At 37.2% G+C, this 13,533-nt stretch overlaps 1 protein-coding gene across 2 annotated transcripts in view; it reads left to right on the top strand.

Moving 5' to 3' along the window:
• Nucleotides 1-85: 85 nt before the first annotated feature.
• The window catches only part of LOC123872998 (connectin-like), an 87,056-nt gene continuing 73,608 nt past the window's right edge, over nucleotides 86-13,533 (top strand). Inside the window, exon 1 of one of the 2 annotated variants that reach the window (XM_045917640.1) lies at nucleotides 86-392. The gene's annotated coding sequence lies outside the window, so the exon portion shown is untranslated. Of the gene's footprint in view, nucleotides 398-13,533 lie in introns of both variants that reach the window. The other variant, XM_045917639.1, reaches the window with a different exon arrangement.

The raw sequence follows: 13,533 nt of genomic DNA, 5'->3' as shown, positions 1-13,533 counted from the left end.
ATTGAATTTTACATGATTAATGGAAAATGTTGGAGTGGTCTCTATTTTTTAGTCGGGTTACAATACAATTTGGCGGGAATCGCAGAAGCCAGACTATACGGCGCGGCGGGAAATTTAGACACAGAATAGAGCTCATGGTAAAGACGCAGGCGCGTTGACGGTAAAGGAATTCACACATTTGAAAAAGCCGGCTGTCAGCTGTGCGGTTGTCCGCAAAGCTAAAGTTTCTCTGAAAAAGTGCCCGAAAATCGCGATACATTGCTGCATTTTGAATGGAATTATAAACTGAATTAATAAATTTGAAAAATTGATGATGCCAAAATATTGGAACAAAGATTGTAGAGTGTAGTGAGAAAAGGTGTTTCGAGCTTTCAATCAAGTTTCTGTATTTTTACAGGTAAGAAATAAGACTTTTTAAATTATTAAATAGCAGATAATTTGAAATTAGTTATAAAAAATATCTACTGATGTTTTGTTTTAAAAGTTTTACAACGAAGTTTTTAGCTTTTGAGTTTCGACTTGCAACGAGTCGATTGTTCTGAATTATTTTCCGTAAAGAGCCGATGTGCGTCTGACTTAAACATATTTTAAATAAGTACAATAACTACCTAGGTACATAAGCACTTAGTAGTTATTAATGAAACATAAAATTACTTATTTATTTAAATAGGTAAATAATAAATATATAATTTTTTCACTTCATTTATGATATTATGGCACCAAGGGTAACAAGATAATATTTTAAATAAACATTTTTTTATTTAATATTTGAATTATTATTTAATTATTAATGTAGATTTATGAACCTATAGGTAGGTATTTAATAATATTATATTAAGTAGGTAAGTAATTTTCTACAAACCTGTGTAACCTGTGTCAATGTCCTAAAAATAAATAGAGGTATGTACCTACCATAGATATATTTGGATTTCTGTGGTACCTACTTAGCCTAAGAATTTTTTATAAGCACGGAGAGGCGCACGGTTGCAAGTTTGGACTATATTCCGCACCGATGTTCATAAAATTAGTTTTAGTTCTCAGATGTACCTACCGTGCAATACTTAAGTAACTACTTACTTTGCAAAGCTTTTGCATATTTACCTCCGAAACCTTATGGTGTAGTTATAGAATAGAGCTATATAAGACAGATTTAAGTTCAGCTATGTTTCTAACATCTATCTTGTTTAGTACGCTCTTGGCGCAATATATCTTGACCTAAGATCTAGGTATATAGCGTATGTATCTACTTAAATTGAGACAGGTAGATTTTTTGTAATAGAGACATAAATCTATTTCGTTCTAACTTTAAAGTTACGCTTTACGAAACTTAGCCTTAGGTTTGTTTGTTAACACGTCTATTCGTATTCCTTGCAAAGTTAACACTTTGCCACTCATGAGAGTCAATTTGCTGAAAGGGGTACCTATTTCGTATACGGTTTAACTTACGATTTGTTTGCGAGTGTGTTTCAGTACCTACTCCAACTAGTGCGGAAAAATTGTATATGAGAGACATAAATCTATCTCGTTTTAACTCTAAGTAAAGTCAAAGTATGCTCACAAAACTCAGCCTTAGGTTTGTGTGGTAACACGTTTATTCGTATTCCTTGCAAAGTGTTAGCCCACCAGAGTCAATTTGCTAAGAGCCGTATTTCGTATACGGTTTAACTTACGGCTTGTTCGCGAGTGTGTTTCAGTACTCCAACTAGTGCAGCAATATTGTATATGAGAGACATAAATCCATCACGTTTTAAGTCTAAGTAAAGTCAAAGTACTCACAGAACTCAGCCTTAGGTCTGTGTGGTAACACGTCTATTCGTATTCCTTGCAAAGTGTTAGCCCACCAGAGTCAATTTGCTAAGAGCCGTATTTCGTATACGGTTTAACTTAAGACTTGTTCGCGAGTGTGTTTCAGTACTCCAACTAGTGCAGCAATATTGTATATGAGAGACATAAATCCATCACGTTTTAAGTCTAAGTAAAGTCAAAGTACTCACAGAACTCAGCCTTAGGTCTGTGTGGTAACACGTCTATTCGTATTCCTTGCAAAGTGTTAGCCCACCAGAGTCAATTTGCTAAGAGCCGTATTTCGTATACGGTTTAACTTAAGACTTGTTCGCGAGTGTGTTTCAGTACTCCAACTAGTGCAGCAATATTGTATATGAGAGACATAAATCCATCACGTTTTAAGTCTAAGTAAAGTCAAAGTACTCACAGAACTCAGCCTTAGGTCTGTGTGGTAACACGTCTATTCGTATTCCTTGCAAAGTGTTAGCCCACCAGAGTCAATTTGCTAAGAGCCGTATTTCGTATACGGTTTAACTTAAGACTTGTTCGCGAGTGTGTTTCAGTACTCCAACTAGTGCAGCAATATTGTATATGAGAGACATAAATCCATCACGTTTTAAGTCTAAGTAAAGTCAAAGTACTCACAGAACTCAGCCTTAGGTCTGTGTGGTAACACGTCTATTCGTATTCCTTGCAAAGTGTTAGCCCACCAGAGTCAATTTGCTAAGAGCCGTATTTCGTATACGGTTTAACTTAAGACTTGTTCGCGAGTGTGTTTCAGTACTCCAACTAGTGCAGCAATATTGTATATGAGAGACATAAATCCATCACGTTTTAAGTCTAAGTAAAGTCAAAGTACTCACAGAACTCAGCCTTAGGTCTGTGTGGTAACACGTCTATTCGTATTCCTTGCAAAGTGTTAGCCCACCAGAGTCAATTTGCTAAGAGCCGTATTTCGTATACGGTTTAACTTAAGACTTGTTCGCGAGTGTGTTTCAGTACTCCAACTAGTGCAGCAATATTGTATATGAGAGACATAAATCCATCACGTTTTAAGTCTAAGTAAAGTCAAAGTACTCACAGAACTCAGCCTTAGGTCTGTGTGGTAACACGTCTATTCGTATTCCTTGCAAAGTGTTAGCCCACTAGAGTCAATTTACTAAAAGCAGTATTCCGTATACGGTTTAACTTACGGCTTGTTCGCGAGTGTGTTTTAGTACTCCAACTAGTGCAGCAGTTACACCCAGTAGTCCCAAAGTTATGTTTGACTATTCAGCGACATCCGAGGCGAAGTTTTGTACATTAAGTTTTATATTCCATTTCTCTCTGTTTCGTAATCTCTATTTCTGGGGGTCGTGACCCTTTCTAATCACATGGATGGAATTTTCTGGAAATAACAATGCCGTGGGTTCTCAGCCTTTGGCATATTAGGTAATAGAGGTTGCCCGCGACTTCGTCGGCGTGGATTTAGGTTTTTAAAGATCCTGTGGGAACTGTTTGATTTCCGGGATAAAATGCCTATATCAATTACAGGGACGCAAGCTACCTCGGTACCAAATTTCATACAAATCGGTTAAGCGGAAGGGTATTTAGGAATCCCGTGGAAACTCTTTGATTTAATTCCGGGATAAAAAGTAGCCTATGTCCGTCCCCGGGATATAAGCTAACCCTGTATCAAACGTCCGTCAGAGTTGGTTGCAGACAGATAGACAGACATACTTTCGCATTTATAACATTAGTATGGATGACTAAAAGTAGGTGCGGTTTCGACTCTAGGTTGACTATCGGTCATCAGTTAGTTACATCGATGGTTAGTGAAACTAATAACTGGAGCCGACTTGCAGCGCCGCGGCAAGCTTTCCGAGACACGGAGGGAAGTAAATGCCGGGTATCCAAAGTCGGTTACCCATCAGCCTACCAACCTAAGTTTTATAGTAACGAGTAGATACTTTACCCTTGCTTTACTTATTGAGTCCCGCCTCGCCCTAGCTTCGTTCGAGCTGTATTTTTGAAAATCGGTGAGGGAGATGAATTTCCTTAAACATGTAAGTATCCTTTATTTTTGCCCAAAAGCCCAAATACTAATCAAAGATATAACTTGAAAAATGATGGGTACCTACGAGTATGTGTTGTTAGATCACTCAGTCAGTCAGGAGTCAGAACAAGTCTTCTTATATATGTACCTACCTACGTATAAATAATAATCTTTGATTGAGTGACATGCTTTTCAGAAGCATAATTTTGAAATTAATTATGAACTTTATTCGAGAGGAAAATTTCATTATAGAGAGGTAGGTATATGTATATCGTAGAAAATGATCAACCCTTTAAAACTTCGTAATCCGTAAACGCAAAATTAAGAATATGAAACAGTGGGTTTAAATAAAAAGAGCAAATCAGTATAATCGCACTAATTTATTTTATCACTTCACTCAACACACTAATAATTACTCTCATATATTTGTTACTACTACACTTATTTACTTATTACACATTTATTACACACTTATTACACTTATTTACAGAGACCGGCAGTATTTCAGCTTATAATGCGTACGATACAATAATTATCCTAAAAATGAGCTCGCATGGCTTTATATGGCGTTATCCCCACCGAAGGCATTCGGCAGTTGTTGCTGAGTGGCGTTCGGCTGTCAATGGCGCTGGCGTTGGCGTTCAATGGCCGCTAGGCTATGATTGGCCGGCGTTTGGCTCGGCTTGACTCGGATAGTCTGGTTGGCGTTGGCGCGTTGCGATTGGCTGAGGCGGTGTGGCGTTACATTCGGCCGTCCTGAAACAATGAATTGCTCCCGCAATGGGAAAATGCTTGGTTAGCTTTCTGGTAGGCAATAGCTCAATAAGGTCTTCGGTTTCAAGTTATTTATCGGAACAGTTAGCACTGTTGGATATAAGAACCGTAGGCGCTGTGATATGGCTTTAAAGAGTCTGCTCAGGCATGTACAAGCTTTGTAGCCTCGAAATCCCTTAACACTGCGGGTTCTCTTAATGCCTACCAGCTTGGTTACGAAAATGAACCTGAGTAAATGCTATCAGTGTTTACTTTTGTCGCAATGCTTGTGGGAACTTGCCACTAAATAACTAAATTCCTTTGTTATAATTAAATGAAATATTAATTTTGTCAGTTACATAATCTAGTTAGCTTTATTCTATCGCTTGCTATCCTTTTGCAGCATTTCCTTGTTACGCATAACCTCCCCGAGTTTACTAATTTAAATTAATAGCAACATGGCATCGTGACCTAGGTAAATACCAAATTATGGATAGCACATTCTTTGAGAGTATTGTCAGTAGTCCAAATAATATCAAGTAAGCAGTTTGTCCAATCATTTTATTCGCAGTCTCGCTAGGGCCTGTGGCACAACGCGTTTAACATGGTCTGGCTAGTGCTTGGCTTGGCTTGACTAGGCACTTGGCTCGTGGTAGTATCATGGAGGTCAAAACATACCTAACTATTAATCAGTCGACACTCGAAAACTCTAAAATGTCTACTAGGAAAAGCATTCTTATAGTCACTTTATAAGTTTGCTAGGATGTTCAAATAAGCCAAATTATGTATAATATTCTACGAAACTGATCGTTTTCGGCTAGTAACAAATTTTGCAAAAGCATCTGTAATAATCAAATTGTACCTATACTACTGATGAGCGATATCCTTTCGCTGTCTTACAAAATGGTTTTACAAAATGTGGTCAGTATGAATTCTACAAAATTCTAATCCAATGCTATTGGTCTGTGATCTAAACTGCAATCTTATCCACTTTAAAACCAAGACGAAACAAAAGAACATTATTTAATTTATAAATTATTATCGTTTTTCAGTTGTACTATTTTTCCACGTTTTACTTTAGAGACATTTTTGAAAGAAAAACCGTCAACAGACTGGCTTGTAGAAAGGAAGTGAATAGCTTCTCGTGAAGCTGTGAATGCTATTACTCTGACTTGAAAAGGAATCTCACTTAAATCCTTGCAGGGAGATCTCTCAACGAGCAACGAGATGAAAGTACTCCTATCGAAAGTAAAACTTGGCTTTCGAAAGTAAAAATTGGCTACCGAAAGTAAAACTTGGCTATCGAAAGTAAAACTTGGCTACCGAAAGTAAAACTTGGCTATCGAAAGTAAAACTTGGCTACCGAAAGTAAAACTTGGCTACCGAAAGTAAAACTTGGCTACCGAAAGTAAAACTTGGCTACCGAAAGTAAAACTTGGCTACCGAAAGTAAAACTTGGCTACCGAAAGTAAAACTTGGCTGCCGAAAGTAAAACCTGGCTGCAGAAAGTAAGACCTGGCTGTAGAAAGTAAGACCTCACTACAGAAATTAAGACCTGGCTGCATGAAGTAAGACTTGGCTGCAGAAAGTAAGACCTGGCTGCAGAAAGTAAGACTTGGCGGCAGAAAGTAAGACTTGGCGGCAGAAAGTACCTAAGACTTGGCGGCAGAAAGTACCTAAGACTTGGCGGCAGAAAGTAAGACTTGGCGGCAGAAAGTAAGACTTGGCGGCAGAAAGTAAGACTTGGCGGCAGAAAGTAAGACTTGGCTGCAGAAAGTAAGACTTGGCTGCAGAAAGTAAGACTTGGCTGCAGAAAGTAAGACTTGGCTACTGTCTTCACTTCGGCATCTATGTAATTCCGAAAACAGTTCACGATTGAATTTAGGTAATACAGGATCATCAGTTAAATAACAGTTTTCTATTCCATTCCTATTCCCTACTATGTAAGCTACATAACCAGGCAGGCATACTAACACCAACTGAACTCAAGATATTATGTAAAATGTCAGTCTAATCGGCTTAGTGAAAATTCTTACGGTACGTCCGGTCCACCTGACTAACAATGAACGGCACAAAGCTAAATCATGGCTATAATTAAAAGTGCCACTTGAACTTTCTACTTACATTATGATTGGACCGACAATCTAAAGGTAGAATGATAAAATTGACTCGATTGAAAGCTTGTTGGCAAAAGTACGTAACGTACATGCTGCCTACAAGCACTACTTTTTTTCTAAAATGACAAAAGCATTATCCAAATCATAAAGATGTCTAACTGGTAATAATTATTATTACGTTTCCTCCAAGTGCCCGATTCTGCCTACATTACACTACCTATTTGTATTTACTCATACGCTGTGCCACTGGCTTGTATATTATACGAGACAGTCCCAAAGCCGTGAGTAAGATCTACTTACTATGCTCTCAATCATTCAAAGAATGTGATTTAAACTACAAGTTACAACACGTACAGACTTCATAAACACTAACTTTTAGTAAAAATAAAAGAACAGTCATACCATACAGCATAAACGCTTAACAGCGCTTATGTGACCCCAAGTAGGCGACAATACGGCGGCTTATAGATACCCATTGGCTGCAACCCTGCATCGTTAGCGCGCCTCGATGAGGTGCCTCGCAGTGACGCGCTCGGCATCAGGCACACAGCGCACAGCAAAGCATCAGTGGTGACCATCGTAGGCGATGACGTTTGTACTTCACGAACTCACCAAAAATTCCGAGAAAAGAAAGATAAGCACAATATTATTGTTTGACTACAAGTAGCTCCCAGTCGATTCATAAAGTACGTCTGCCCCAATTATGAAGATCTATATTCATATTACATAACAATCATATAACCACATGAAAATCAATTTCACAAGAAACTCAAAAGTGAACATCATAAAATAATTCGATTTTACATTCAAATTGCGATCGCCATGCTATATGCAAAACTGAGTTTGAGCACACTGAAAGTGTTCATCAACCGATTCTGACGTAAATGATATTATTGTACCCTTAAAAATAATTTATAGGTACCCCACACGTACCCAGTGTTGTCTGTATGACTGTAGCGGGAATATCACTGACGACGCGAAAAAAATAACCTTAAAGGTTTATAGAACCTTATACTATGACTGAGCCTTGTGCAAATAAAAACACTAATAGCGTCAAAGCTTGTTTCTTAAAAACTTCTGGTTGAAATTTGCGGGTAGTCTGAGAACTATTGTTACCATCCGATATACTAGATTTTTTATTTATTAATTGCTGCAAAAGTAGGGATTAGGCGTTTAATCAGTATGTATTTGTGTCAGTTCATAACCTCTCAACAATTTTAACCGATTTTGATAAATGATACGTCATTCGTCTTGATGGCGTGTGTGTCAATGGATACATAAAATTCTTTAAACAATCAATGTGGTGGATTTTATACGATTTAATGTAAGAGCCGAAAAATATGCAGCGCAAATAGCAGTCGGGAGTTTTTATTTTTTACTATTTAACTTATTGAATTACTTGTTAACTTTTTCGTACCGGTAGCACTCTAGAATTAAACTGCGAATTCAAATTGCGGGTATCTCGGCGAGATGCAACGTGAAAAGTGGATGGTTGAGCGGGTTTTTACCTAATTCGATAAAAAGTTGACTAAATAAATTGGTTGAAATTTTAGCATTAGTATTTACCGCCTTTATTTCATCAGTTATATACATACAGCACGTGTATTTTTGTTAGGAAAACTGTAAATAAAACAATACACACGAATATCACATTCACAAAAATTAAAACTAAAACTCGTCGAGCTAGCTACCTTGCCTTACCCAAAACTAGAACAATTTATGGCAGAAAAACCCTTACCTATGAAGGAGCTAAACTGTACAACAAAATACCTGCACACATAAAAAAAATGTACACTGATTCAATCCATTTAAAACTGAATAATTAGCTGCTCACATTATGAGTAATGCGAATTACTTCAGCAAATGCGCTGAATGAGTACTTCATTAAATGGCGAATATTGTAAACTTTATTTTCTCATGTAAATGACCTTTTTTTATGAGAATACGTCTTTAAACCTAAACCTTTATTTGACGGTCAGATATGCCACAAATTATAGTTATATTTTTAGCTTCAGCTATCACTCAAACCATTCACTCTATCCGCGAGCGTATAATGACCACCTATCATAACCCGCGTGCCCTAATACTAATTTCATAACCTCAAACAGGGTGTTAGCAATATTAACCTTCCACGGTCATCTAATCAGTAGAGATTACAAACACGATCAACCTCATTACACTATGCATCAATATCATTAAAAACGGGATTAAAATTTGAAATGGAATAATGGATGGATCATACCTCAGTTATTACGCGTAGAAGTTGAGGGTAGGTTGCCATCGGACGTAGAAACCATGCATGCTGCAGATGAATGTACCTCCGGTTCAAAACTCTTCTAAGGACCTTCCGGGCCCCAGAAGTGGACGATCTTCATTGTCGCTTGATTTTTACACGGTGATTCGTTTCCCTCTTGCGGAGGAACAAAGTAGCCGGCATGTATTTGCCGAATCGTTAATTGGCGCGATTATGCATCATAACTTTCTTTATTAATCCCACTTCTGAGATGAAACAGTGGGTTTAAATAAAAAGAGCAAATCAGTATAATCGCACTAATTTATTTTATCACTTCACTCAACACACTAATAATTACTCTCATATATTTGTTACTACTACACTTATTTACTTATTACACATTTATTACACACTTATTACACTTATTTACAGAGACCGGCAGTATTTCAGCTTATAATGCGTACGATACAATAATTATCCTAAAAATGAGCTCGCATGGCTTTATATGGCGTTATCCCCACCGAAGGCATTCGGCAGTTGTTGCTGAGTGGCGTTCGGCTGTCAATGGCGCTGGCGTTGGCGTTCAATGGCCGCTAGGCTATGATTGGCCGGCGTTTGGCTCGGCTTGACTCGGATAGTCTGGTTGGCGTTGGCGCGTTGCGATTGGCTGAGGCGGTGTGGCGTTACAAATACGATTCGAAAACTCTTTCTCGTAAGATTTCAATTCCAAGCTTGAATTCACATTCAATTCGAAACTCAACTTTACGCTTTGACGGAGGCACACATCATTGGGTTAGCATGCAAATGCTGACATCACCCCGTCACGCTGTAGGCGCGATAAGCTTGAACACGATATAATTAGCAGCTAACCATCAAGTTGGAAAGGGCTTGCAAACAAACCAAATATCGTAACTTGACTCGTTGTTAGCTTAACCTAATTAAAAACTTGTTTGTGCAGTCCGTTGTTAAGTTTCTGTTATAGTAATTTGGTGGGTAGGGTTAATAGCATTTCTTTTCGGTCACAATTAAACGCTTGACTGGGATCTCGCCTATAAGGATTTTATGCAGTATCTGCCAGCATTTGTGGACTATAAAAATTTCGGACCCGTATTTTACCACCTTAGAATGTCTTGTATATATATATATATATACCTACAAGACATTCTAAGCTAAGATTTTAATTCTATAATTCTAAGAATATAGCTATCGCATGCCAAATAATATCAGCTAGATCCGTTCTGTCCGTTTCCGTCCGTTTGAGCTGTGTGTTGTTAGAGCAGTCAATCAGCCAGTCAGCTTTTCCTTTTATATCAGACTAGCTGATACCCGCGACTTCGTCCGCGTTGATTTAGTTTTTACGATATCCTGCGGAAACTATTTTATTTTTTGGGATAAAAGTAGCCTTTGTGCTAATCCAGGCTATTATCTATCTCTATTCCGAATTTCAGCGAAATCCGTCAAGTTGTTTTTGCGTGAAAAAGTAAGCCTATGTGCTAATCCAGGATATTATCTATCTCCATTCCAAATTTCAGCCAAATCCGTCCAGTAGTTTTTGCGTGAAGGAGTAACAAACATACACACACACATACACACATACACAAACTTTTGCCTTTATAATATTAAGTGTGAAGTGTGATAGTTTGAAGTGTGATAAAAAGAGTTGTAAAAAGAGATCAATCAAGAGTTTAGCTTTAAAAAAAATTAGAAATATGCCAGAACGAAAAATAAGTTTAAGTACAACAAAAAACAAATAATTTAAAATTGCAGCTTACTGTACCAGTTGACCTCGATTATGAGATTATGGTATTTGCAAACCTTTAGCAAGGTGTAGGTTGGTGAGGTCAAATGACCGGCGAAGGATGCTTTACGTCTAGGATCTCCTAGAACTGATAATGAAATATGAGTAACTTTCAATATTATGTTAACAAATAATTGTCGCTGGCATACAATATAAAATTATGTGTGGGTAATTTTATGTCGGTCTTTCCTAAGACCTGACCTAAGTCTTTTATGACCTGAGGTGATAAAAGGCCAAGAAGGTAAGGATACTTTCTTGGTCTCTTATTTTTTAACCCCTGACCCAAAAAGAGGGGTGTTATAAGTTTGACGTGAATCTGTCTGTGGCATCGTAGCTCCTAAACTAATGAACCCATTTTAATTTAGTATGTTTTTGTTTGAAAGGTGGCTTGATCGAGAGTGTTAGATATAATCCAAAAAAATTGGTTCAGCCGTTTGAAAGTTATCAGCTCCTTTCTAGTTACTGTAACCTTCACTTGTCGGGGGTGTTATAAATTTTCAATTTACACTTGTAGCAACTAAGTGTCTGATTTTTTGATTACATAAAGTCTCGTTGTAACTGTTTCAAGTCGAAGTTCGCTCTATAGATCTCAGCCTAAGTCTACGCTTCGTCCATCTTGCTATAGGGGCGCCCAATAGGGCATTTTATTCTTCGCAGACCCAAGAATACTCGGAACTCCTGACTCACTCACTAACTGACTCATCAGTGCCCAGCCCAAGCCCTTGGACATGCATAGAGATTACTTTTTGTATGTAGATATAAAGCCAGATTTTTTAAATATTGACGGGACAAGGAATAAACAGGATTTATAGGTATTTTTCCTGTATAACTGAAGCGAGGACTGACCAAGCAAAGCTCGGGCGGGCCAGTTCACAATTAATTAAATGGCAGTAACTATTACAGAGAGCGTTCGTTAATTATTTTATAGTTAGCAATTACTGAATAATTCATCTCGTTAAGTTTAATAACTCTCAAGCAAATAAAGCGAAAAACAAACAAAAATATTTACCGCAAACTATGAGTGTGCAACCGCGATAAGAACTGAAAAGTATTATGCAATTAAATGCAACCATTCATTGCACCGCAACTCAGCGGGAGTTTTAATTAAAAGTGTCCGTTCTGGTACAAAGTACAGTTTTCCCCGCAACTATTTTCAAAACCCTAATAGAATATCTGCCCAACATATTGTAAGGAATGAAAATAAACAAGACTACTTACCAGTTAAAAAATCCGATTTGGTTTGAACTGCACCTTGTCTAGTCTTACTTAATTAAACCACTAAAAGAATTTTTAAAAAGTAATATCCCGCCCACAGAAATCCTAATAAGAAATCCTGCCACTAGTGAAGTTATTACTTATAACTTTTTAAGTTAGGTTCAATTTTTAATCAAAGGGTTCTAGTACGCCAGTGCTCGTGTAAGAAAATATAATATTTTAATATAGTCTACCGAGTCTACCGTAAGTTATTAGTTTTTAACAGTTGACGGATCGACTGTCTAACTTACTGTTTTTTTTAACTGGGCTACGACAGAAAACTCGTTATGTCATTGTTCTCTCATACAGCTTTATCTACTCAACATACTTCCGGCTATGAATACACCAGCACGCTTCGCTCGTCATCTCACATTTTCAGAAACGTCCTTCCAACCCCACATAACCCTTGATGATGAGTGGACCATTTTTAACTATATAACTTAGTTACTTAGTAACTGAAAAAACTTAGTTATTTTGTTGACTTAGTCTTTGGCAGTAACTGAGTTTATTTCCTTCTTTGCTACTACATAGCCATATCCACCCACAAGAAAAGTAGATTTAAAAAGCAGGTATGTTAAATTGTTTACCAAATAATAACAGCTATGCTTGGATGAGTCCAAACTCGATATCATTATCACTATTTTAGTATGTAGGTAGGTATAAGGTCATTCCACTGTGTTTGTATTTTCAAGCACGATAATTTCTTAAAAGTGCTGGGATTATTTCTCTCTCCCTCTGCATCATGTTCCTCATTACTGAGGGTCATGATCATTTTCCATTCATAATTATAATGGTAGGGGTTTTCTAGGGTTAATACTAAGGCTCCAAGGTCCTTCCGCATGGATACGATTCAACTAAGTGGTATTTCGATTTCTGACTCTTAGTTATAGTATTATTGATCGGCTCGTATCTAACTCGTATATCTACTTATAAGAAGAAGCTGATTTTGCAGATTTTTCTTTGCTGTACAAATACAAACAATTGTACCGCAGAGCTGTATTAAATAAATAAGTGAAATGTAATATTTCTGGAATAAGCAAAATTACTTTCAGAAAAAGTCCCGGATTAACTTTTCTTTTCGCAGAACAAAGGAAAAGTCTATGTCCCTGCGAGAAAAACTAGTCAAGAACTCCCAAGTTAGTGCAGACAGCCGGTAATTACTTTGGTTTGGAGTTACAGCGACGTTCCCAGATAATTACAGGCTACTTAATATTGTTATCGTCTAGCACGTTTTTATTTCAGCTTCATTAGACGTAATAATTATGATGAGATGAGTAACCTAATGATGAAATTTTAGGGGTATGCTGACATAAGCTTTCTAACTCTATCAACTTAATTTTCATTGAAAAAATGAAATGAAACATTTTATTGTTGCTAATAGGTCGCTAGCTTCTTTTCCCAATTGTGTCGAAAACCCTGAAGTGAATTTGAAAAAGTAAAACATAAATATCTGAATAATTAATACTTTTAGGCGGAGATTTATAGAGCGTACTTTGAATTTGTTTGATTTCATAAATCTGTCTGAAAAAGGTCTGAGCGAAGTCAAAGTACGCTCTTT

The sequence above is a fragment of the Maniola jurtina genome, chromosome 16 (assembly GCF_905333055.1).
Source record: "Maniola jurtina chromosome 16, ilManJurt1.1, whole genome shotgun sequence".
Lineage (NCBI taxonomy): Eukaryota > Metazoa > Arthropoda > Insecta > Lepidoptera > Nymphalidae > Maniola > Maniola jurtina.
Note: the sequence above shows the minus strand (reverse complement) of the source record. Positions and strands in the feature narration are given on the sequence as shown.